Source organism: Onychomys torridus, chromosome 5 (genome assembly GCF_903995425.1).
Source record: "Onychomys torridus chromosome 5, mOncTor1.1, whole genome shotgun sequence".
Classification (NCBI taxonomy): Eukaryota; Metazoa; Chordata; class Mammalia; order Rodentia; family Cricetidae; genus Onychomys; species Onychomys torridus.
The window spans coordinates 49,367,907-49,391,142 of record NC_050447.1 but is presented as its reverse complement, the minus strand read 5'-3'; positions in this window follow the sequence as shown (position 1 = coordinate 49,391,142).

Below are 23,236 nucleotides of genomic sequence, written 5' to 3'. Positions count from 1 at the left end.
GGGACCTCTCAAAGTTTTCATCTTGTTCTGTTGACCGCGTCTGACATCATCTCCTTAAAGCAGTGGTTGGAAGAAATTCCAGAGTACACGGCCAGGTCTAAACTGGGTGCAGGAGAGGCTAAGTTCTTATTGTCTATAGTGGTAAGCTAAGGCCACACCTTGAGTACCCTAAACCCCAGGAAGACTGCCCCGAGGCAACGGGACTATAGTCTATAGCAGGGGCCTCAATGAGCACTGTCAGCACCATTTCCATGGCAACATGGGCAATACTGACAACACTAGAGATCAGTCCTTTGGCTGTGGGACTTGGGTGTCTAGGGATACAGGAGGATGTGTGGCTGGTGCTGGGAGTGCTGTTCCCTTCAGCTAAGAGACAGGAGAAGGTGTGGCGGGAGCCCAGTAGGCACAGGCCTCCCTGCAGAGAGTGGTAAGGCCTGCCTCCAGTACTCTGTGGGGTCTGACCCACCTGAACAATGCACTGTGTTCTGCAGGGAGACATGCATGGTGCATCACCTCTGACAGACTCCAGCAGGTCCTCCGACAGGGAGGGATGGACCCACTAGCTTGCCCTGCTCCTCTGTTTCTGAAAGTCAGCCTGAGGTGGAAGTGGGGCCTCTTCTTAGTTCTGGGGTCCTTGTCTTCTATGGGTTTTGCACTTAGCCATAGAGAACCTCCAAATGCCCCTTCACTCTGGAAGTGCTCTTGGCTAAAGCCAGAAGCCACAGGCACAGTGCTGGCTCTGTTTATTGGCTTATGTTTTCCCAAAACAGGGTCATAGTAAAACATGAACGTAGCATGTGGCTTCACACTGTCTTCCTGAGACTTTGGGGTTCTTGTTTCTGGGACACACATACACACATGCATCTGTTTTCTTTTTTATACTTATTTATTTTAATTTTATGTGTATGGGTATTTTGCCTGTGTGTATGTGGACCACGTGTGCCTGCTGCCTGCAGAGGCCAGAGAGTGTGTTGGAGCTCCTGGAACTGGAATTTTGGATGGTTGTGAGTCACCATGTATGTGCTAGGAAACAAACCTGAGTTTTCTGCAAGAGAAACCAGTGCTTTTAACTACTGAGCCATCTCTTGAGTCCCAAACCCATTTCTTGACATGCACATGCCCACACATGCACATTCATTTATGTGCACACATGACCACATGGAGATTTTCTGTTTTGTGTGACATGGAGTGAACCCAGGAGTTTTGGTACTGGGAACTCTGCTTCTTGGTTATACCCCCAGCTTGGAGACAGACTTTGGAATTGGGAAGGCAGTCTGCCCTCTGCTCCCTGCCTCCTCCTGGGAATGTGCTGCTTCTGAGCTTGCTGAAGTGGGGCTCTACCTCTATGGGAGATCCTGGCCATGGTGCCGGGCATCCCTGACCCTCAGTTCTCTGCCTGTGACAGGGGTACAATTGCTCATCTCACTTCCTGGGGCTCTGCAGGTTGTGTGCAGAGTGGAGGATGAGAACACAAAGTGGACACCAGTGAATGGACAGGCATTCCCAGCCACCAACCAGGACCAGAGCTGAGTGCCTGTCAGGTGTAGGGTGGAGCTGAGCTAGGGACATGGAAGCAGGGACATAGACTTGGGGATGCTGTGGGCCACATTGGGATGAGGGAAAGGCACCCTGGATCCGAGCAAAGGTTCTCCAAGTGGCTAGGGGTCAGGCATGGGGGCATGGGTCTGTTGATGGTCTCAGGCCATGAGGACTCCTGCTTGGCAACAGAGCCCTGATGCAAGACAGGCTGCCCTTGGTCCACTTCTTGGTGTGTGCATGAGCACATCTGGAGGTTCCAAGATGAAGCTGACTCTTTGTGGGTCTTTGAACATAGATGCCACTGGAGTCCCAGGGATGTCACCAGGAGTCCCACTTCACATAAGTGGTTGTTGCCTGATTTCAAGTCTTCCTTAAGACTTTCTGTCAGAGGGTTCACCTCTCCTCCATGCAGAGCTGAGACCACGCTCCCCACCTCCCCCCCCCCCCCCACCTGCCTGGCTGCCTGGGTGATAGCTCAGCTGGGACTTCCACAGAGCACTGCCTTGCTTCTTACGTTATGTTTGAAGCTGTTGCTCTCACTACACCACTGGTTTGTAAAAACTGCCACGCTGCCCACAGCCTGTTTGAGCTGGGTCACCCCCATGGTCCCCCTCATGACCTTAACATCACAGCACAAGGTATGATCACCTCTCCCCAAGTATCAGCCATTTGACTCAGTAGGAATGGTGACACAATCATCACAGTCATGGCACCCAGAGTCTCTGTGAGGATGGAGAACTGTCCCCGAGAAGAGACACTGGCAGAGAAGGGTCTGAACACACACATTCCCCAATGGAGTCTCCAGATGGCCTTGGCCTCTTTGGCTGCCCAAGCGGAATGCTTCCTGGCAAGCACTAGGGATGAGATTCCCTGTAGACATTTCAGACCCTGGCCAGGGACTGCATCTTCCCTCACCCGTGGCTCCCCTCACCCTTGAGCAGAAGCCTCTGGTCTACTTCGTCATACCTTCCCATCTCCATTGGCATGTAGGAGCACAAAGACCAGCATGTGGAGCCTTTCTGGAAAAAGTCCACATCTCCAGGTTCTCACACGAACCATAAACTTTGTTTAATACATAGGACACGCACCCTACCTTTGTATCAGCACATTTTAAATCAAATTATATTTTACCCAGATGGGAGCCTGGCTGCTGTGTACATTTGTTTTGATGCCTCACATGACTTCAAGTCTCCTTTCCAATGCTCTCCAGCCGTGTGATCTTGGGCAAGTTGCTTAAGCTCTCTGTGATGTGTTTTTCCAATCTACAAATTGGGCTGGAGATGGCACTTGTCTATTGTATTGAATGAGCATGTACATCCTGGAAGTGGTAATTCTGTAACTATTAGAAGAGTCTGCCCTGCCCCAGGTTAGAATCATTTTTCAAACAGGACAATGAAATGGAACTATTGGCTGCCACGGCTTTCTAGGAAGCCTTTACCATGGAGCTGGTAGCTCGTAACACAGAGGGGTGGGTCAGTCAACACACTGGCTACCACTAGTCGCTCTTGTTGATAAGGTGACTAAGAGAAATGCTTCCAACCCGGTGGAACTGACTGGAACATGTGCCTGTAACCAAGCTGCTGGGGCTTGCAAAGCTCTGGCCTCTAGAATTCTCAGGTCTTAAAACTTCCCTGTGAGCTCCCCAGGTGTCCTCCTGAGGCCACGCATGAGGCCTCTGTAGTGGGTGCATGCCATTTGTCAGGGCATGAGGTTACTCTATGGGCACCTCTGGAGGCGGCTGCAGAGTTCAAGGCTGAGCGCCCGGCTCTCATTATCAGATCTAATTGTGCTCTCAGATTTCACCAATAGGGTGTGCAGGTGGGGGCCAGCGGCAGGGGTCAACGCCTAAAAGCTTATTAAATCTCTGATGTGAACGGTGAGGCCGTCTGGAGGCCATTTGACAACTCAAGTGGTAATTACACCATTTGGCACAGGAATTAGGGAAAGCTGCGTTAGCGGCAGAGAAGATGGGTTTTCCATTTGGGTGAGTGGTTGGGGGTGACCTGGCCCCCTCCTGGTGTGGCCCTCTCACTGCTCATGGCCTGAAGGCCTTCTGCCTTGCTCTCCCAGGCAGTGGCAGCTTGGGTTTGAAGGATGACTGATTCTCCCTTTGGCCGGCCAGCCTGGTGAGCTGGAACACCTGCTTTCTCAGCTCCTCGTCTAGGGAGAGGGTGTGGGAGCAGGGGCAGCTTCCAGTGACAGCTCACTGGAGCAATATGGAAGTGTTTAAGCGGGTTTGCATCGGGCAGGGTAGCTGAGACCTGAACCTTTAAATTGCAGCCGTTCCCCCGGCTGAGCAAAAGTAAATAAATAGTACGCAGCTGCAGCCGCCCAGCACAGGCCTGGCTATCTCTTCTGATTGCAGGGCAAGTGATTAAGGGAGAAATGAGAACCCTCCAGCCAGGGCGCCCGATAGAGCTTGGGGGGCAGTAAATCCATCCAGCTCTGGAGCCTTGCGTTAACCCTTGTGGAGCCGCGAGGGGAGAGGGCGGCAGGCGTGGAGGGACTTGACTTGGAGGGCCTGTTGCTACCTAGGACAGCCCTGCCTCCCTGGCTTCCTAGGGAGTCCCAGCCCTGGGGAGTCTTCCAACAAGCCCTCTGCACACCTGATACCATGACCTTTATCCCCCATGAAGCCATGTACTGAAGTCTCTGCCCTGAAGACCTCAAGGTGTTATCTTTCCCGCCGGCAGGGTCTTCAAAGGGGTGGGAGAGTTAAGAGAAGGTCTTTCTGAAGAGCCTTGATCCAATCTGAGGGGAGTCCCAAGAAGAGGTGATTAGGGTACACAGAGGGGTGACAGTGTAAGAACATGGCCAAAATGCCACCTGTAACCAAGAAGAGCCAGCCTATGACATTGGGAAGCCAGACATGGGCCACAGAACTGGGAAACATACTTGCAATCTCAGTACAGGGGAGGTGGAGCTAGGGGCTCCTTGGCCAGCTAGTCAGCCTACTGAATTGGTGATCTCCAGGCTAATGACAAGACCTCATTTCAAAAAACAGGGTAGATAGCACCTGAGAAACAAGACCCAAAGTTGATCTCCACCCATATGCATACACATGTGCATGGCACCTGCACACATACAGGCACTTTGGGAATCTCCTGAGGCTCAGCTGGAAGCAGGTGGCTTAGGGTGGATGGGACATCAAGGAGTCAGGGCTGGGCGGGGTGTGATGTGAGCTGATGGCTTCCTCCTTGGGATGGGAGGGGCAGGGCTGCAATAGGCCCAGTGCAGTGTTAGCTGAGAGCAGAGTCCTGTGCAGGGGCTTGGATCTATGTCCCATGTGTGGGAGGCCAGCTCTGACCTGGACCAGAATCTCAGGTGACCTTCATAGGATTGCCCTGCCAGGTGGCCGAGCTCCTCAGGCACCATGAGAGCTGACATTATCCAGTCAGGGACACTTGTTCCATCCTAGGCATATTTGCATTTAATCTGGTACCCATGTGTGATGGTGTCCAGAATGTCCTTTATGGCAATGGACAAGTCCAGGGCCTGTGCACGGCCCCATGTGAGAAGATCTGGCTCTAGAAAGCCTTGGACTCCAGCCTGAGTGCTGGTCACCTGCCACAGCTTGAAACAGGGGACCTCCTGGCTCTGGGTTCCAGAGCATGTAGCAGCCACGCCCATCACAGCGACATGCCATGCAAGGGAGGCCCATGATGTCATTACCCTGGCACCTTTCCAGGACTGAGTCAGGGCTGTAAAGCTGTCAGGGAGGGCATGGCTCCAGGCTGGCCCCTGTCCACTCTCCTGCCAAGCCTAAGCCTCAATGACCTTGGTTCTCAAGGTGGCCCCTGGCCAGCCCAGCACACTGTGTCCCAGGGTTCTGCTGGCTTCATTTTGCCATTCAGAGCCAAGAGTGCTTCCGGGTTAAGTCTCATTGGGTCATAATAGGGATGGAGAACAGTATCTCAGCTAGGCCTTTTCCTGGGCTCTCATGACAGATTGAATGCTTGTGGCTACGGTCTGACAGTTGGTTTCAGCTCTAGTGACCCTGAGGCAGTGGGAACATAGGACATGTTGCAGGCTTTCCTTTCCACTCTCTCCAGCCCATTACTCTGGCTAGGCTGCCAGCAGCTCTGTGGGAACATGCTCCCAGAGAGGAGGCCCAGGCTGACATGTCCTGCCCCCAGCCAGCTCAGCTCAGGCCCCAGAGTGCGTCATCCCACTGGGCTGGCTGCCCAGACCACTGGGGCTGATGGCAGGGAGAACCTGCCTGGGTCATCTTCCTGCTCCCAGGACAGAAAGCACCTTGTGAGCTTTACAGGAAGAAAGAGCATGGTTATGTCTCAATAAAACTTTATTTATAAAACCAAGTACTGGGCCAGATTTACACTGAAGGCTATGATTTGCTGACATGTCTTGGAATATTTTCTAGACTGAAGGTCCATGGTGCATAGAACCTAGACACAGGGCCTTCAACATCAGCACCTCCCCTTGCTGTGTTCTTTTCATTGTGTGGATGTCTTAGTCTAGAGATACTGAGCTACATTTAAAGATAAAGAGGATTGCTCAGACTTCATTCCAGAATTTTCCCTTAAGAATTCTAACCACACTGGGCTGGAAAAATGACATGGATGGGGCCCAAGTGGGACTGCAGAGAACAGAGCCCTGGGGCAATCTTCCCTTTCTCCAATCGGTCCTCTGAGAACATCTTTGCTTCTCTCAAATTTGTCTTTTTTTTTTTTTTTTTTTGTCTCAGGCATCTTAGTAAAGGTCCATGTTTTGGCGCCTCTCTCTTACAGTGTGTTGATTCTTGGGCTGGGCAATGGCTCAGCTGGTACAGTAATCATCGCACAAGTGTGAGGACCTGAGTCCAGACCCCCAGAGCCCATGTAAGAAGTCAGAGGTGACAGTGCATATCCGAAATCCCAGCAAAGGGGAGGCAGAGGCAGGAGGATTTCTGGGGCTCACTTGCCAGCCGGTCTAGCCAAATGAGTGTGCTTGGTTCAGTGAGAGTCCCTGCCTCAAAAAACAAGGTAGAGAGTGAGTGGCTTTGGGACTCTGGCCTTCCACACTCTTGTATGTGTGCACACATGTGCCCCCCTACAAGAACACACAAACATGTACATGCACACACAAGTGTGGATTCTTTATCTCAAGTTGCTGGCTCTGAGGCCACCCTGGAGGAAGGATTGGAGAAAGAGGGATCGTGTTTTACACAGTGGTCGTGGATCTAGTCTTTCAAGATGCTGACTTGGTCCTGTCTGTTACCTATGTCCCCCAAACATCCTGAATTCCAGACAACCTCTCAGGCTTCCAAATCAAAGTCACAAGTCCTACATTTGAATTTAATATTTGAAATTTTATCCTAATCTTTCTTTTTCCTCCACACGAGTTAACTTTTGAAAAGTTGGAAAAAGACAGAATTTTGTTTTTTTCTTTTAGAGGTTAATGAAGGTATAAAATTCAACCAGCTCCAACCTCTGCAGTTAGCAGCTTTTCCTCCTGGTCAGAGCAGGAAGGGAGCTTCTCAGGAGGAAGGCAGTTCTCCACTCCAGGTGGTCAGGAATCCCACTGCATTCTTGGGGTGGCATGGCTTGGCAGACCTCTTATTGATGGTCACCTGATAGATGGTGAGGCTGAGCAGCTGGGTGGGATGGAAAGGGAGCCAGCCTCATCAGAGGAATTCAAGCCTCTCTGTTCCCATTGGAAAATGCACAGAACTCTGTAGGACTCTCACACATGGGTAGACACGGGTGTCTCCTGTATTTATTATTTATATTATTTAAGATTTATTGGGGGGGTTGCGTGTGTATGCATGCACACGTGCATGCATGCATGCATACCTGCCTGCACGTATGTGTGAATGCCACATGCAGTTGGATGACTGCAAGGTCCAGAAGAAGGCATCAGATTCCCTGGAGCTAGAGTTACAGCTGATTGTGAGACTCTATGTGGGTTCTGGGAACTTAACCCAGGTCCTCTGCAAGAGCAGCCAGTGCTCTTGACTGCTGGGTGCAAGTTGGAAGCAGAGACCCTCCCTAGTCGCCAGATATTTCAACTGGTCTGGTGGAGGAATGATAGGGTGGGAAGAGGCTGGGAGCCTGTGAGTGAGTGAGGAAACAGTAGGGAAGAAGAGGTAAGAGGGGACCATGGGGCAGGGAGTGCCCCCTGTGGGAGCAGTGGGGAATTGCAGATCTTAGGGCAGAGGGCACTGCCTCTGACCAGTGTAGCACAGATTAGGTGGAGGGGGTCCTGAGTGAGGAGGATGGGGCTTCTTCTGTGGCCTTGTCTCCTTTTCCATCACCAGGGACCTTGCTAACTAGGTCAGTCTTTGTTCGTATCCTAGCTTCATATTTTATTCAGAGACATGGAGAAGCCACCAAAGATGTCTCAGGCTCTTCAGGCTCTGGCCACCTTGCAGGTGAGATTCCCCCAGCACAGCACCTCCCCAGGGCATCTGTCTCTAGGACTTGGAGAGACATCACACCTAGAATCCAGTTCCAGCAGAAGCTCAGAAAGCAGCATCTTTGCAGGCTAGAGATTATGTCTCTTCTGGAAACTGTTGTGGTTGCTAAGGCAGAGGAGGGGTAGGGTGGGTGAGCCCACACCCACAGCCCTCTTTGATATTTGCTCTCCTTCCCAGGGTGACCTCCGCTGCCTCCTTTCTGACGTCACTGCCTGAAAACAACCATGGTGGACTCAAGGGTCAGGAGGGTCACAGAATGATCTCTGTGGTCGCCTAATGTCCCAGGACAGCCCTGGCTTTGACTCAGGAGCTCCAGGCCCCATTCCAATGGAATTTCTGACTCCCTTGGCCGGGGCTGGCTTCCTCATCCAGAACAAACCACAGCCAGAGAACAGGGATGCCACAGCCCTGCCCTTCGCTCCACTCAATTGTCAGTCATGGATCTCAGTGATTGGGAGCCAGGTCTGTTCCAGCCGACGAAGGTTCCCAAGCATGTTTGACATATCTGCAGTGATCTAGGCTGTCGATGGACCTCACCAAGCCTCAGGGAAGGATTTTACCTGATTCTCAAAGATGGGCTGAGTGAAGCTCTTGATTTGGGAACACTAAGAAACTGACAGCCATGGAGATGAGCGATAGTTTAATAGAGACTTTAAAAATGGGAACCCTTCAAAACAAAACAAAACAAAACCACCCCCAAACAAAACCCCACCAACCCATTAGCAGCAAACCCTGGCTGTGCTGAGCATCAATGTGCTTCCTCTTCCAACAGTAGGGCACTGAGGTGTGGGATCAGGAGTACACCATCTATGTGTCAGAACTCTGCCTAGGACTCAGTATCTTGGTGACAAGCTCTGGAGCTCCTTTTGAGAGACACACATGCACCCTAGTTACCCTCTGACATTAACTGAAACTCAGATCAAAACACCACCAGAAAACAGTCAGAACTGGTGGCCAAGAGAGCACTGGGTCGCAGGTGTTTGGCTCCCCTGGAGAGCTGCTCTCATCTCCTCAAGCTTGGGGATTGTTCTGGAACTCACCCTCCCTCAGCTCTTCAGGGCATCTGGGATTTGACCCAGGGGTCAGACCCCTCCACGGTCAATTTTTAAATCACCTTAGGTAAGTCCTTTCCCTGCATTGGGCTCTGTTTTCCCATCAACAAAATGGGATGACAAGTGTCCTCTACAAAGTAAAATGCTATTTTGAGTTGGGAGCATCACTTGGCCCGCGGCCCTTACTTCTTCTCCCGGACTCCTTTAAATATCCTCACAGTATGCGCTGTCTCTGGAACAAGCTGCATCCTGCAGCTACTTATAACAATTCCTGTTTCCAGTACGGAGTTCAATCTTGCTGATATGGAGGGAAAATTTCAAGCCTTCTGCTATATAAATTCAGTCAATGTTTTATTGCTCCGGACTCTCTTAACACACGACTTTTGTTTCTCATTAAGCCGGTGAATGAGATTTACTAATAAGCCGAGTGAAATCTAATTAGGGCAGGGCTCTTTCCTGTAGGCTCAGTTCTCAGGGGGTTCAGCTGGGCACCTCAGAGCCAGCACGTCCTTAGCTGCCGGGAAGCCTTGCTGCAGCTCCTCTGCAGGCGGCCTGCTAGCTGGCATCATCTTCGTACATTCGTTTCCTGAAAATGAGTATTTGTTGCCTCAAGGACCTAAACCCAAAATAGATATGAACAGCAACGAAATGGGCTGGTAATGAAACACATGCATTAGACCTAACTTTGCAATTCATATCGAATGGGTGCCTACGATGGAGCCCAGGCAAGATCTTGCAGATTAAGACGAGAGCTTTTCTTCCCTTTTGGGTTATTTGAAAGTTCTGTTTCTGAGACACCAGGAATAGTAATTAGCCTCGATCGAGTGACGGCAAATGCTTCTGCTTGCACAGGTGTGTTTCCATGGACACATGGGGGTGTTGGTGTTGACATTTTACTGTGGCTTGGAGTAAAGTGCTTGCTGCACAAGCATGTGGTCCTGAGTCTGATCCCTAGCACACATGTGAAGAGCTGTGTGCAGCGGCAGGTGCATGCTAGGGAAGTAGAGACAGGCAGATCCGCCTCTCTAGCCAGCAAGCCTCACTGATATGGCCAGCTGCAGGTTCAGTGAGAGATCCTATGTCAAGAGATAGAGATAGATAGATAGATAGATAGATAGATAGATAGATAGATAGATAGATAGATGGATGGATAGATGGATGTATGTTGACCTCTGGCCTCTGATTGCATGTGTGCACAAATGCATGTGCACATGCACACTCATGCACAAGCACACAAAAACATGCACACACAAAGTTATTATTGTATAGTTGGGTGTGGTGATGTATAGATGTAACCTTAGAACTCAGGAGGCCAGGGCAAGAGGATTGCAGAGTTTGAGGCCACCCTGGAATACATAGCAGATCCAGGGTGCCCACAGCTGCAGGATAAGACCTTGTCTTGGACAAACAACAACAACAACATAACAAAACACAAACAAAATAAAAAATTGTCTTCCCAAACAAAACATAATAAAAGACACCAACATTTTTCTTAAAGAATTTCCCAAGTACAATGCTCTCCTACTGGCACCCTGCGGCTGCCGAACACAGGTGTTCCAAATCTAGCTGGAGTGAGCTTATACTCTCTTGCTATCTCTGTCACGTGGTATCATGGGGTCACAGGGTAACAAGGCTCAGTGATTCTCTTTTTGACACATAATTCAAGGTGAAAAGTGAGCAGGTCGATCCCTTTTAACCCCACAAAGCTGACCATTAAAGCTAAAACAAAAACAAAACAAACCCCCCAGCATTGTGACACCCTCCCTGCCAGACTTGATTAAGTCCTGCCCACTCTGGTCACACCCTGTTGGAGCACGGTCCCTTTTTTGAGCCCAGGAAGGAAGGTGTCACTCTGGGAGCCTGCTCTTCCAGACTCATCCACCACAGCCCTCTGCAGATCACAAGCTTCCGTCTCTGCCCCAAGCTCAGGCTTCCTTCCTCAGCCCTGCGCTCTGAAACCCCAGCCTCCACCTTGGGGACTGCAGCTCAGCCTCAATTTGCAGGTTTTTCCTGAAGAGTGGCCTGTGAGTCCGTGCAGAAGTTCTCTTTTGTGTCTGACACCGACAGGGCTTCATCGACACATTTCCCTGGTTTACGGTTTCCTCCATGCTGGGATTTCTGATTGTAATGGAAATTGGAGTTGATGCCTTTATAATATTACATATTTGCTAATCTATTCTAGACAGTTTTACTCACGTAGTAAACTCAAAATAGGACACTAAAATTACCACCAGCCATGAGAGGCCTAGAGTACGGGGCTGTCATGGGCAGGGGCCTGCTTCATCCAGTGCTATGTCTGTCTCTCTCCCTCTGTCTCTCCTGCCCCCCTTCTATATTAGATGTCTTTTGCTCCATTAGTGTCTACTCCTTGTTCTCAAGTCCTTGTTAGCATCTACTAAAAAGGTTTTGAACATTGCTCATTTGCTGTGTGGAGCTCGGTCTAGCTCGCATCTCATGTCTGAGACAATTCCCTCTCTCCCTCCACCGACTGTTGCAGAGAGCTGAGCCAGCCCCGAGCCTATTCTTCCTTCTCTGATGCTCCCTAGGTCACATTCCGAGAGGAGGCCAGCCTTGCTGTGGACAGGGTGAGTGTCTGCCTTGAGCCTTACCGAGGGACACACAGACACTCCTGGTCACGACGGTGGTTCAGTGCACCCAGGCTACATTGCCCCCGCATTTGCTTTGCACCACTCTGAAGTGTGGAGACTTCTCCAGGCCTGACATCTGATGGCTGTACTCCAGGCTCCATTCTCCTGTTGTTATCTCCTGGGACTGCTATTGCTAGAGGTCAGGGACTCAGCCTGCCTACCTTTCCTTTCTGCTGCCCATCCCATCTCGTTATGGACAAATTGAGTCGGTTAGAAATGCGTCTCTACTGGAGTGAATGTTGGAGGGATGCACACTCAACACGTGCTCTGGGCATATTCTGGTGTTGAAGACTTCAAGGCATCTGTTCTCATTCTCAGGTGGACACAGAGCTCTGGCCACAGGGGCAGCCAGTCAGTGGACATTGGCCAGGCTAAATGCCTCCTCTACCCAAGGGGGCGGCAAACTAGCCCTGAGTGGGGGAGAGAACCATAACAAACTAACCGAGACTTGAATCCAAAGACAAGAGTCCCTTCCTCAGGGCAGTGGGGGGTCGGGGAGACTCTCACATGGTCTGTGTCTTTAGATTGCAGCCAGGGTCTAATGAGGAAGTGCAAACCACGTAGATGGGTCGCATACAGAGACTTCAGATTTTTCTCCTGGAGGAGACAGGAAAAGGGTGTGATGAAGGGTCAACAGATCTGGGAGGCAAGCCAGGCAGCCTCAGAGATAGGCTTCTGTGAGAGACTCTCAGGGCGATGAAGCTGGGCTATAGGAGAAGGGTGGGATAACTGGGCTGGGGATCAGACTTGCAAGGCATTTATATTCTCATGCCAGCCAGCAAGGTGGTCTTGCTGTTGTGTTATATGACCAGGAAACCACGGCTCAGAAAGGCCTGGAACGTGCCAGCATCGAGGCACAGGGAGAGCCTTGGTCTCAATTGAACAGATGTCTGTGGGAGTGACTCCCGACTCCTCACTCAGTGGCTGATGGAAAAGTCTGCTACTGGACAAATGTGGAAACTTCCCCAAGGCCCAGTGCTGGCGTATACCCACAGAGCAGTAAAAAAGGAGGCAGGCTTCAGAGAACTTCACGTGGCTGCTTCAAGGTGAGCAGGCACCCCAGGCCAGCACCTCTTACCCCAGGAAGCTGAAGTGGAGACCCTGCCAGTGTGTGGTCTGAGGGACAGTGGATGATGCCCGGGCTTCTCAGAGATGACATGGCCTGGGCACATGCTCCTCACTTGTGTTGGTGACTCTGAGCTCTGATATCGGCCTCTGGCAACTCCAGCCACGTAAGAAACACACCTGTCCTTCGCTCCATCCAGTCCCTTGTACCCCATGGACTGCTGTCAGGTCCCAGCCTTGGTTTGGCTAAGATGTTGAATTCTGATTTTTCTGGCTGAGTGATTTCCAGTTTGAGACCAGTGTCAAATGAGAAGTCTCCCCGTGGTAGGACCTGGCAGCCTGGCAGCAGGAGTCTCACACATGCCCAGACATTTAATACACTCTGTTCTGAGCCCTACAAGGAGCCCAGTCAGAAAATGCTGATTTACGACCTTGCTCAGGCTTCCTGTTACTTTAAACCCCAAACATTTCCAGCCTCGCCCCATGCTCCTGGCCAGCGCAGCTGCCTCCAGCCACCTCCCTCCTGTCCCTGTCTTAACACTTACATAATGCCAGGACGAAATAATCGACTTTCCAGGGCTTTGCGTCGCTACAACTCCAGCTTGCCGCCTCGTCCTCTTTTATTATTATTATTCTTGTTAAGGCGAAAGTCACATAATGTTCGCTGCTTTAAGGTGAAGGAGTCGTTGACTTCTAATGTAGTCCCTATGTTGTTGAAAATGTCTAATTCCTCAATATCTCAGTCAGGGCCAAAGGAAATCCCACACCCACTTAGCAGCCATTCCCATCCCACCGCCCCAGCTCCTGGCAACCCCTCCGTCTCTGTGGTGTGCCTGTTTGATACATTTCATGCAAGTGGCTTCATGCCATGAGAAGCCTTCTTCCTGGCATCTCTGGCTCCATACAGCATGTTCAAAGGCCAGCCATGCACCGAGGTATCAGTCTTAGGATCCTTACAGCTCATCTGTTCCCCCAGCAGAAAGTGTGGACTCTGTTCCTTTTGGGGGACCATGAAGGACATGTCATCGGAGAATCTACATGACTCTTGTCTGTGTTCCCACCTTCCTTGTTTGGTTATCCAAACGCTGCTGGCCTACGCCGTTGTTCTACCCACCTTTGGGAGGTAAGGCCACACCATGAGGCCAGGGAACTAATTCCCTGTGAGGTGACATCTATGTCAGAACTAAAGAACATCCACTGAATGACTCACTGGTGCAGCGTGATGGGTGGTGTCTGCAGCAGGGAGAACGGAGTCAAAAGCATTGCCTCAAAGCCAGTCGCCGTTCCCACCCAGGGAACACGGCCCTCAGATTTGGGAACATGACCCTTCCCACTTTGAGACAGTATATGAGAGGGAAGGTGGAGAGGCCCTCAGGTCAGGAGGCCTGAGCAGGAACCTGTGGAGGAACTCATGTGCCCATTGAGGCAGACACTAGTTCTTGGTTCTGCTGCATCTCTTTCTTGCCCAGTTCCAAGCTACAGTTGGCTTTGGGGTCCTGGGTAAGGCTACCATCCCAACTCTGCTATGTCCCAGCTTTGGCGCACATCTCTGCCGTTTGGACCCTTGATGTCGTCATCTAGAAATGAAGAAGACTGTACCAAGTAGGAAGGGCCTGGGGTTCTGCTCAATTCCTCCAGCTCTCTAAGCCAGACACTAGCACCAATCCCATCTTACAGATTGAGAAACTGAGGCAGAGAGAAGTGAAGGCACTCAAGTCACACCTGTCAGCCAATGGCAGAATTGAGCTGTAAGCCAGGCAGCCTGAGAATTCTGCCTCTGTGCTTTGTGGCCCCATGGAGGTGACAAAGTAATGTCATTCTCTTCTAGAAGAGGGAGATGACAAGCTCATGAACCCCATAACCCTCATGACCCAGTGACCTCAGCCTTGGTAACCTCTGCCACAGCTATCTCTGCTCCTCACACATCCCTGGCCCCTTCCTTTCCTTGAGATTGATTTTGAAGTGGTCCCAGGCACCTTTGTTGTATCTGTGATGATGTCACTGTGTCCCAACATTGGCCTCGCTGCTGTATCTCATTTTTTAAGCATACGGAATGTCTGTCCCTATCCTGACACAAAGAAAGTTCTTGATGAGGCTTTGTTGGTTGAGTAAAGTGAATGGATGATGAGAATTTATTAAGTGAATAAATGGGCAATTCCCCGGAGCTGCTGGCTTGAACTTTACATTTTCCCCATGGATCCCTGATTGTGGAGTCACTTCTTTGTACCCCAAGACCCATTCTGCTGTGTATGAGGAGAGCCTGAGTACTCCCTGGGAAGGAAGCCTGGCTCCCCTCAGTATAAGTAGGTGACAATTTATGACGTGGATAAGCGCTCATAAGCCTTGAAGAAAAACAGCGTATATTTGTGTAGGGCCTCACTTCTAGCTGCTCTGAGGCCTCTGCAGACGCAGCTTGGGCGGCTGCCGCCCAGCCAAGGCCAAGTTGGATCGAGGTGCTGAGAGCCGGCCCACCATTTCCCACCCAGCCTGCTGTGGCCTGTGTGTGTGGGGCCAGGGGAAGCACTCTGTCTGGAGAGCCTGGGCCACCAGCGTGGCTTGATGTGTTCCTCTTTGGCTGGGTAGCAGAGGGTGGGCACACTGTTGAAGCCTCACGGGTGTTCATGCGTTAAAGGTCCATTAACTTACAGGAAGGGCAGTGTGGATCTCCAGAACCCAATGTCTGTCCTGATAGTTTCTTTTAAACCAGTGGTTCTTAACCTTCCTAATGCTATGACCCTTTGAGGCTGTTCCTCATGTTGTGGTGACCCCCTAACCATAAAATTATTTTCATTGCTACTTTCTAATTGTAATTTTGTGACTGTTATGAATTGTAATGTAATATCTGTGTTTTGTGATGGTCTTAGGTGACCCCTGTGAAAGGATCATTCATCTCAAAGGGGATGTGACCCACATATTGAGGACCACTGTTTTAAACCCTCTGTTCACGAGTCACCCATGCCAACACTGTAAAGCTGGGCTGCTGGCCTTGACTGCTATCTCCAGGGCATGGGCACGTATCTCTGTATTCTCACCCATTCCAGCACAGCCAATATCAGTTCCCTCTGCCCATTTCCAAAGCCGCAGCAGACTCTACATTTATTTTTGGAGACAAGTCCTCATGTAGGCCAGCCTGGCCTTACAACTCACTGTATAGCCAGGGGTGACCTTGGGCTCCCTATCTTGTTTCTACCTGGGATTAAAGGCATGCAACACCACTCCTGGTTTATGTGGTTCATGCTAGACAAGCACTCTACCCACTGAACTACAAGCAGTTTACCAAATACGCTGTAAGCATTCTATTAACTGAGCCACGTCACCACTCCAGAGACTCATATTAAGATTCAACAACAAAATCCCAAGAATCCCCGAAATCACAACTTGTTCTGTTTCTTCCACAGCACTTGACGTAACTTAAATAAGGGCAATCCCCTGCGGTAGGGTTAGATGATGAACAGCAAATGCTTTGCCTACCATTTCACATTGATGTTGGGACAATACCATCCAATTCAGGAGTGCCTCAGAGTCACCTGTGTCTGAAACTGTAATTTTCTATGGTGGAAAATATTCAAAGAAAGATACAATACACCAAGAGAAAATCCCCCATAAAATATCATTAGACATTAAAGAAGTATAAATATTTAATAATTAAAAGTTGTCAGTCTTTTAAAAATGTGTGTGTGTGTGTGTGTGTGTGTGTGTGTGTGTGTGTGTGTGTGTGTGTGTGTGTGTGTGTACCTATGTCAGGGACCAACTTGTGGGAATCAGTTCTTTCCTTCTATCATGTGGGTCCCAGGGATTGAACTCAGGTCGTCAGGCTCGGGGGCAAACACCTTTACTGGATGAGATGTTTCTTCATCCCAAGAGTTGTCAGTATTATGCTAAACTAAAAGTAGAGAGTGGATGAGCACCTCCCCAAAGACTCTGGGCTTTGTTGTTCAACCGGGAGTCCAGACTCAGGTTGCTTGTCACTTTGCTCCTTAGCCAACAGGTCACCAGGGGAACTTCCCACAGATCCAAGCTTGCATGTGTGTCCCGTGTCCACTTCCCCTCCATCAGAGGCCGCTGTCTACTGGCCCAGACTGTTTTGACTCTGATGTTGGGTTTTGCTAACTGTACCTTCAGGCCAGTTTCTGATCTCACTTGGACTATTCTGCAGTGGTATTTTCAACCTTGGTTCCTGAAATGTTCACAGCACCAGGCAGGGTCATGATGAGATCGTATGGAAATTGCCAGCTGAAGGGCTTATCTTGCGTCCTTCCCTCATTTTCTGGGACACCGCCAGAGAATCTGTAGAACAATGTAGTATGCAAGTCTATTGTTTGCTTTGCTGGAGTCATTCTTCATTGGTCCCAGGCCACAAACACAGTTAGGTCACCTGGTGATGGCAGGCAGATGGTCTGACTGGCCAGGTGTCCCAGCTTCCCTCACAATTCCTACCTGGCTCCAGGAAGCAGCTCATAGCTATGGCCCAGGTACCAGCGTTTCCCACTGTCCCATTGGCTGACATCTCTAAGCTCCTTGGAAGCAGCAGGTTGATGGTCAAGGCTAACTCTCACCCACTCTGTCCCTTGAGCACGACTCTACGCTGGCAGCTCCTTTCCTTGTCTCTATAAGCCAATAGAGTTCTAACCAAGCAACTTCAGGAAGGAGGGTTGTTTCGTCTCATGGTTGAGGGGACACAGTCTGCACGGCTGAGCTGGTGGCCCCTCTCTGCATGTGGGGGCCTACAGCAACAGCTCTGTTACCTTCCTGAGACCCTGTCCTCACCCAATTCCTGGCTGACCAGGAAGTAAGGAAGGGCTGGAATACAGTTGCATCTGATTCTACTCTTGTCTTATTAACAATGGCATTCCCCAGGGCCCATTGTAGCTGAGGGGTAAAGTTTCCCCCAGCAGCTGTCACCGCCCTCCTGGGTTCCCAGGAGCCACAGACCCCAGGTGTCTGAAGCCCAGGGCACCCTGCTTCCCTGTGGGAGAGAAAAGGGTTCATGAGAGCATGAGGCCAGCCTATGTGCGTGGTGGTACCTGCCTCAGCCCAGCCCTGAGCTGCTGGGGGTGGGGGTTCTCTGGTCAGTATTGCAGTGTGCAGGGGACCCTTCCATTCTGAGGTGCAGGGTCCTGTGGGGGTGTAAAAGTGGTGTTGGACCTGTGTCAAACCCCTTAGTGAAAGGTACCGCCACTGCAGCCGATGGCAGCTGGGTGTCCCCCTTTTCAGCCTTCAGTGTCCATTTTCTTTCTTTGGTGTTGAATAGTGGCCAAAGTTTCAGTGCGTCTTCACACTCCAGGGAGTCCCATATGAGCGTGGTTGGAAACTGGCCACTCCATAGTGTCATAGCTTACCAAGGGCCCTCTGGCAGAACCCAGCTGGTCCTAGGTTGGATGCCAGGGCAGCTGGCTGAGGGTGCTACACCTACCCAAAGGCAGGGAAACGTGGGCTAGTTTGTGTCCTAAATGTGCACCAACTCTCCAGGGCCGACTTCCCCTATCCTAGTTCACAAGAGAGAAGTGTATAAATCCAATTCCAGAGCAGTGGGAGGACGATACAGCGGATGGTCAGTGTGTTTCTGTTTGGTTGACCTCTCCAGCCACCCAGTGGGTGGACACAGAAGCCAGCATGGACAGCACACTTTCCTCATGGGAAGGACCATGGGAAGCAGAGGCACAGAAAAAAAAAGTGAGTGTGAGCATGGAACTCGGCTGGGATGGCTCAAGGGTCCAGGGTGAATGGCAGAGCCCATTCCTGTGCTGGTGGGAAGCACCATGCCTGTGCAGTTGTTTAGAGCAGGGTCAGAGCTGGGGCCTACTTCTACTCAGACCCTGAGAGTCAGATGGCCTTGGGAAGGTCACTGGCTTTCCAAGGTTCTGACTCCTCCTAAGCAAACTCAGAAGGGACTGTTTTAGTTCTAATGCTGTGACAAGATGCCATGATGAAGGCAACTTAGAAAGAGTTAACTGTCTTACAGTTTCAGATGGGTAGAATCCGTGACCATCACAGTGGAGAGCATGGCAGGCAGCCAAGCATGGCAACGGAGCAGTAGCTGAGAGCTCACATCTTGAGACATAACCACAAGGCAGGTGTGTGTGTGTGTGTGTGTGTGTGTGTGTGTGTGTGTGTCAGAGAGAGAGAGAGAGAGAGAGAGAGAGAGAGAGAGAGAGAGAGAATGAGAAACTCAGAATGGCAGTCTCTTGAAACCTCAAAGCCCACCCCCGAGGACACACTTCTTCCAACAAGGCCACACCTCCCAATCCTTCCCAAACAGTTCCACCAACTGGGGACCAAGTACTCAAACATATGAACCTATGGGGCCATTCTCATTCAAAACACCACAGGGACCCCAGCCCACCCCAGCCCAATCCTGGTCAGCTGGCTTGTAAGGGCTCCATAAATGGAACCAGAGCTCTGCCTCTGCCACCCCTTGGCTCTTTTCTGTGGTTCCCTTGTCCTAACTACTTCAAAGACATTCATTCACAGTGAGGCCTGTAGGGTTCCAACCTCATGCTGCAGCTCAGACACTTTGCCACTCTGGATGGCAAGTGAGTGACTCTTTGGGCCTCCTCAAGGTTAGTAACTCTGCTGAGAAAGTCATAGGGGTCAGCTGTGCTTCTGCCTGATGTGCTGAAGGTTTCAAGGCCAAGCAGGTCTGGGTTTGCTGGCAGAATTCTTTCTACATGGTTAGTCAAAGGCACATCCCCTGTGGGGCCAGCATGGAGAAAAGCCCCCAGGAGGAAGCCCGTTCTATGACAACCCTGTCATCTCCACATTAACCACCACATGAAGTCCTCCCAGGAATTTGCTCTCTAGATCAAAGTGGCCCCCCTGCCCAGGTGAAGGCACTCAGGAGAAAACCTCTCTTCTCAAAGCAGGGGAGAAGATGGTGTCAGTGGCAACTGTGTGGAGTTTGGATACTAGAAGCCTTCTGTGAAGGTGGCTCCTGGAGTCCATGTTCCCTCCCATCACGTCCCCTGCTTTCTCTAGGGCTACCTTCTGACATAGGCACTCAGGTTTGAGGGCTGTCTCCCATGGGTAGGAGAGCAGGGGCAGGCCACTGTGGCCTGGGCCCCAATCCCACCCATGGCTTGCTTTTGTTAATAAAGTTTTATTGAACCCCAGCCATTGTTTCCTTGGTGCTAGTGTGGCCGAGATGGGTGGTGTGTTCAAGTCCAGCAGCAGTCTCCTCCTTCCTGCCAGGCTCTCTCCACCCATGCTGCCTTCAGATCTACTCTCAGGATCTGATTTTTTTCCAACAAACCCATGGTGCTGCTCGATTCTGGACAGAACTGGTATGTCCGGCGTGGGGCTGCACTCATGTCTCAGCTGGTACGAGGAAACTTCAGCCTGTCAGAGTAATGGACTCCTCTGTCTTCGGGGTTTTAAAACTTTTGCTCTAACATCCGGGCCTTCAGTCCACTTGAGTTCATTTCTGTATCTGGGGTGAGGTGGGGGTCAATTTGATTGCTTTGCCTGTGGAGGTCACACATCTTCCCCCACTGATGATCTTGCCACCTTATCAAAACCAAACGACCATGAAAGTCAAGTTTATTTCTGGCACAGTTCACTGCGTCACCCATTTATCCTGATGCTAGTGCGTCAGAGTCCTTTTCCCTCCCCATCTTCTTCTTCTTTGTCAGCCATGATGCTTCAGGGGAAACTGAGGCACAGAACTGCTAAGGAGCATGCCCAGGGCAGACCAGAGGTAAGGCTCTTTTACCTGTAGGCTGAATGACACAGGTTGGTATTTGAACCCATTGGACCCCTCTCCCCACCTCAGGCCCTTTGGTGCTGGCCAGCAGCAGGTCATCTGGCTTTCCTCACCTTGATCCTGGACTGTGCTCCCAACAAGGTGAGCGTCCATGCAGGGCTGGTATACAGTGCTGTCCCAAGAGCAGATCAAGGTCAGAGAGAGAAAGCTGTCACCCTCACTCACTCCAAAGAGGCCTGGACCTGCTCGACTAAAATCCATTTAAGAAAATTAACCCCTCCACTCGGCGAGCTTGCATCTGGTGGGTGGCGGCTGCGATGTGCACAGAGAGGCAGCGGACAGTAATGGAGTCCATATGCTCACCCTGGACACCTTTGTGCTGGGTGGGCTTATCAGGCCCTGTGACAACAAAGGGGCAGTTCAAAGAGCTAGCCAGCTCTCCCACCCCCAACACAGTGTGAACCCAGCCCTCGCCTCTGGCTTTTCTTTTTCTCTGCCCGCCTTTGACAGTGAAGTGGGGCGTTTGGTGGGAAAAGCCGGGAAAGGACTGATAGATAACTCTGCGTGGGGAGTGAGAGTCACGTGGACGCTCCATTCTTTAGTGTATTGGTGCTGCAAGGACCAGCGGGCTGCTTGGCAGAGTAGTCTCCTAACGTGCAGCCAGGTCCAGAGGAGGTGCCTCCCTCCTCTACATAGCCTAACCCCGAGGACCATGAAGCCTCCCAGGGAGTGTGTCTGGGACAGACAAGCATGCCAGGCTCTGCTTGCCAGATGCTGTCACCTCCCCAATGGCTTAAATGACACTGAGCTTTCCAGTAGAATGAAAGGAGAGAGGCATCAAACTGCTCTGTGCAGACAGCCACAGGAGGACATACCTGTGCCATGTGACTGTCCTCAGTACCTCAAAGTCCAAGTGGCTGCCTGTTTTCTGCTTCATGTCTAGAGGTTATCTGCTGGCAGTGATGGTCTCCACCTTGGTCATGCTTTAAGTCAAGGTCCCCCCTGTCTGTAGAAACCCTTGACCCAGCATTTAACCAGATACTAACCTGGGCGGGCTTCCTCATTGTACTCAATGATAATAACAGTTCATATTGATGCTAGCTTCTGAAGATGTCCCTGTGCTCTGGATTTCCCCTCGCCTCCACCCTGCAAGCCTTCCTGGGGGATGCCAGCCTGGGTTCATTTGACTCCTTCTTGTTTGATGTGTGGCAGTTACCCTGTCCTGTGGTGTTCCTTCACGACATTCTGGGGCTGAAAGAAGGGAGTCGTGGAGAGACTGTAACGGAGGTGAACTGTAGGGCAGGTGCTCATGAGGCCCGGCTCTGGGGCAGTCGCTGTGGCCACCGCTGCTCCTGGAAGCAGAATCACGTGTTCCACTTCCTGATTTCGGTGAAGGGCTGTCACCTGCCCCTCCACAGCTCTCCTGACAGGACTGCTGCTCAGCCCAGCCTGAATTGATGTTACCTTTGCAGCGGTCCCTGGAGCAGAGACCATGGTCACCGAGGTCATTGTGGGCTATGAAGGCTCCATCATAGTGGAGTGTCCCCAGAAGACAGGGCAAGAATCCATCAGCCTCCTTACCTCCTAGGTCAGGACTGGCACCTGGCATTTAAGAGGCCCTGCAGGCTTGGGGCATTGCCTGGGGCAGAGAGGCCCCACAGCTCTCTCTGGAGGTGAGACTGAGCCAGTGTGAGGCCTCCACGTTTGTGTGGGGTGGGCCTTGTGAAGACACCCATGTGGCTGGAGTGGTATGAGCTGGGTGGTGGCAGATATGACTTCTGCATCCCTCCTATTTACCCCCTTTGCCTTCTTCATGACCATGCTTCCAATTTTATCGAAAAGACCCTTGGAAACCCAGCATGGCGGCACAGCCACAGTCCCAGGACTTGTCAGGATGAGGAAGGAGTTCAAAGCCATCTTCTGCTATGAAGAGTCTGAGGCTAGCCTGAGCTAGCCTCTGCTCCAAAACAACAAAAGTAAACAGAAAGAGGCTCGTGGTCTAGCTAAGTGTGGTAGTTAATCTTGACTGTCTACTTGAGTGGCTCTGGAAGTAACTAAATGATGCGTCTCTGGGCAGATCTGGGAGTATTTCCTAGAAGAATTAACTTGGGGGTGGGGGTGAGTAGGGAGAACAGAGGTGATGGTGAGACAGCTCCCCTAAGGGTGTGTGGTGTGTAACATGGGGGAGGCAGCGGTGACATGCTATGGGACAGTCTTGTCCCATGAAGCTCTATTTCAGCCAGGGTAACATGATCCAGCGCTTCGGACACCAAGCCTTTGGTTCTGCCTGCAAAGGCGTGAGGCTTCTGCAGGGTTTTCCTGGGTCTTGCTACCTCCCCCTCCCTGTCTAGGGCTCTGGAAGAGCCAGAGGGATTTGTTATTGCTCTGCCCAATTAGTCTCTGATTAAAGGTTTAAATGGCTTAAAAAGACAGAGCGAGGGCGGAGCAGGAGGAAGAGGAGAGAGCCCGGCTGTGTTTATGGGGTAATAAAAGAACGGTTGTGCTTCCAGGCTCTGCTAAGTGTCTCACAGAAGCAGGCCCTCTTGCCAGCTAATTCGAGGCGTAATAAATACTAATCTCACTAAAGCAGCCTCTGGAAGCCTTCGGAAAGCCCTATCTTCTGTAATCAGAGCTCCATTAAACAAGTTCCTTGTGCACCCGCCCAGCCTGACGCGGCAGGGGTGACCTCGGCTGGCCTCAGCCTTCCCTTCCTCCTCAGCTCCTGTGGCTGCCCTGGGTCTACCCTCCCTCTGGGACTTCTCTAGGAGGCCACTGGCTGCACACAGGTCTCTGTCTCCTTCACCGACCCCTGCCAGCA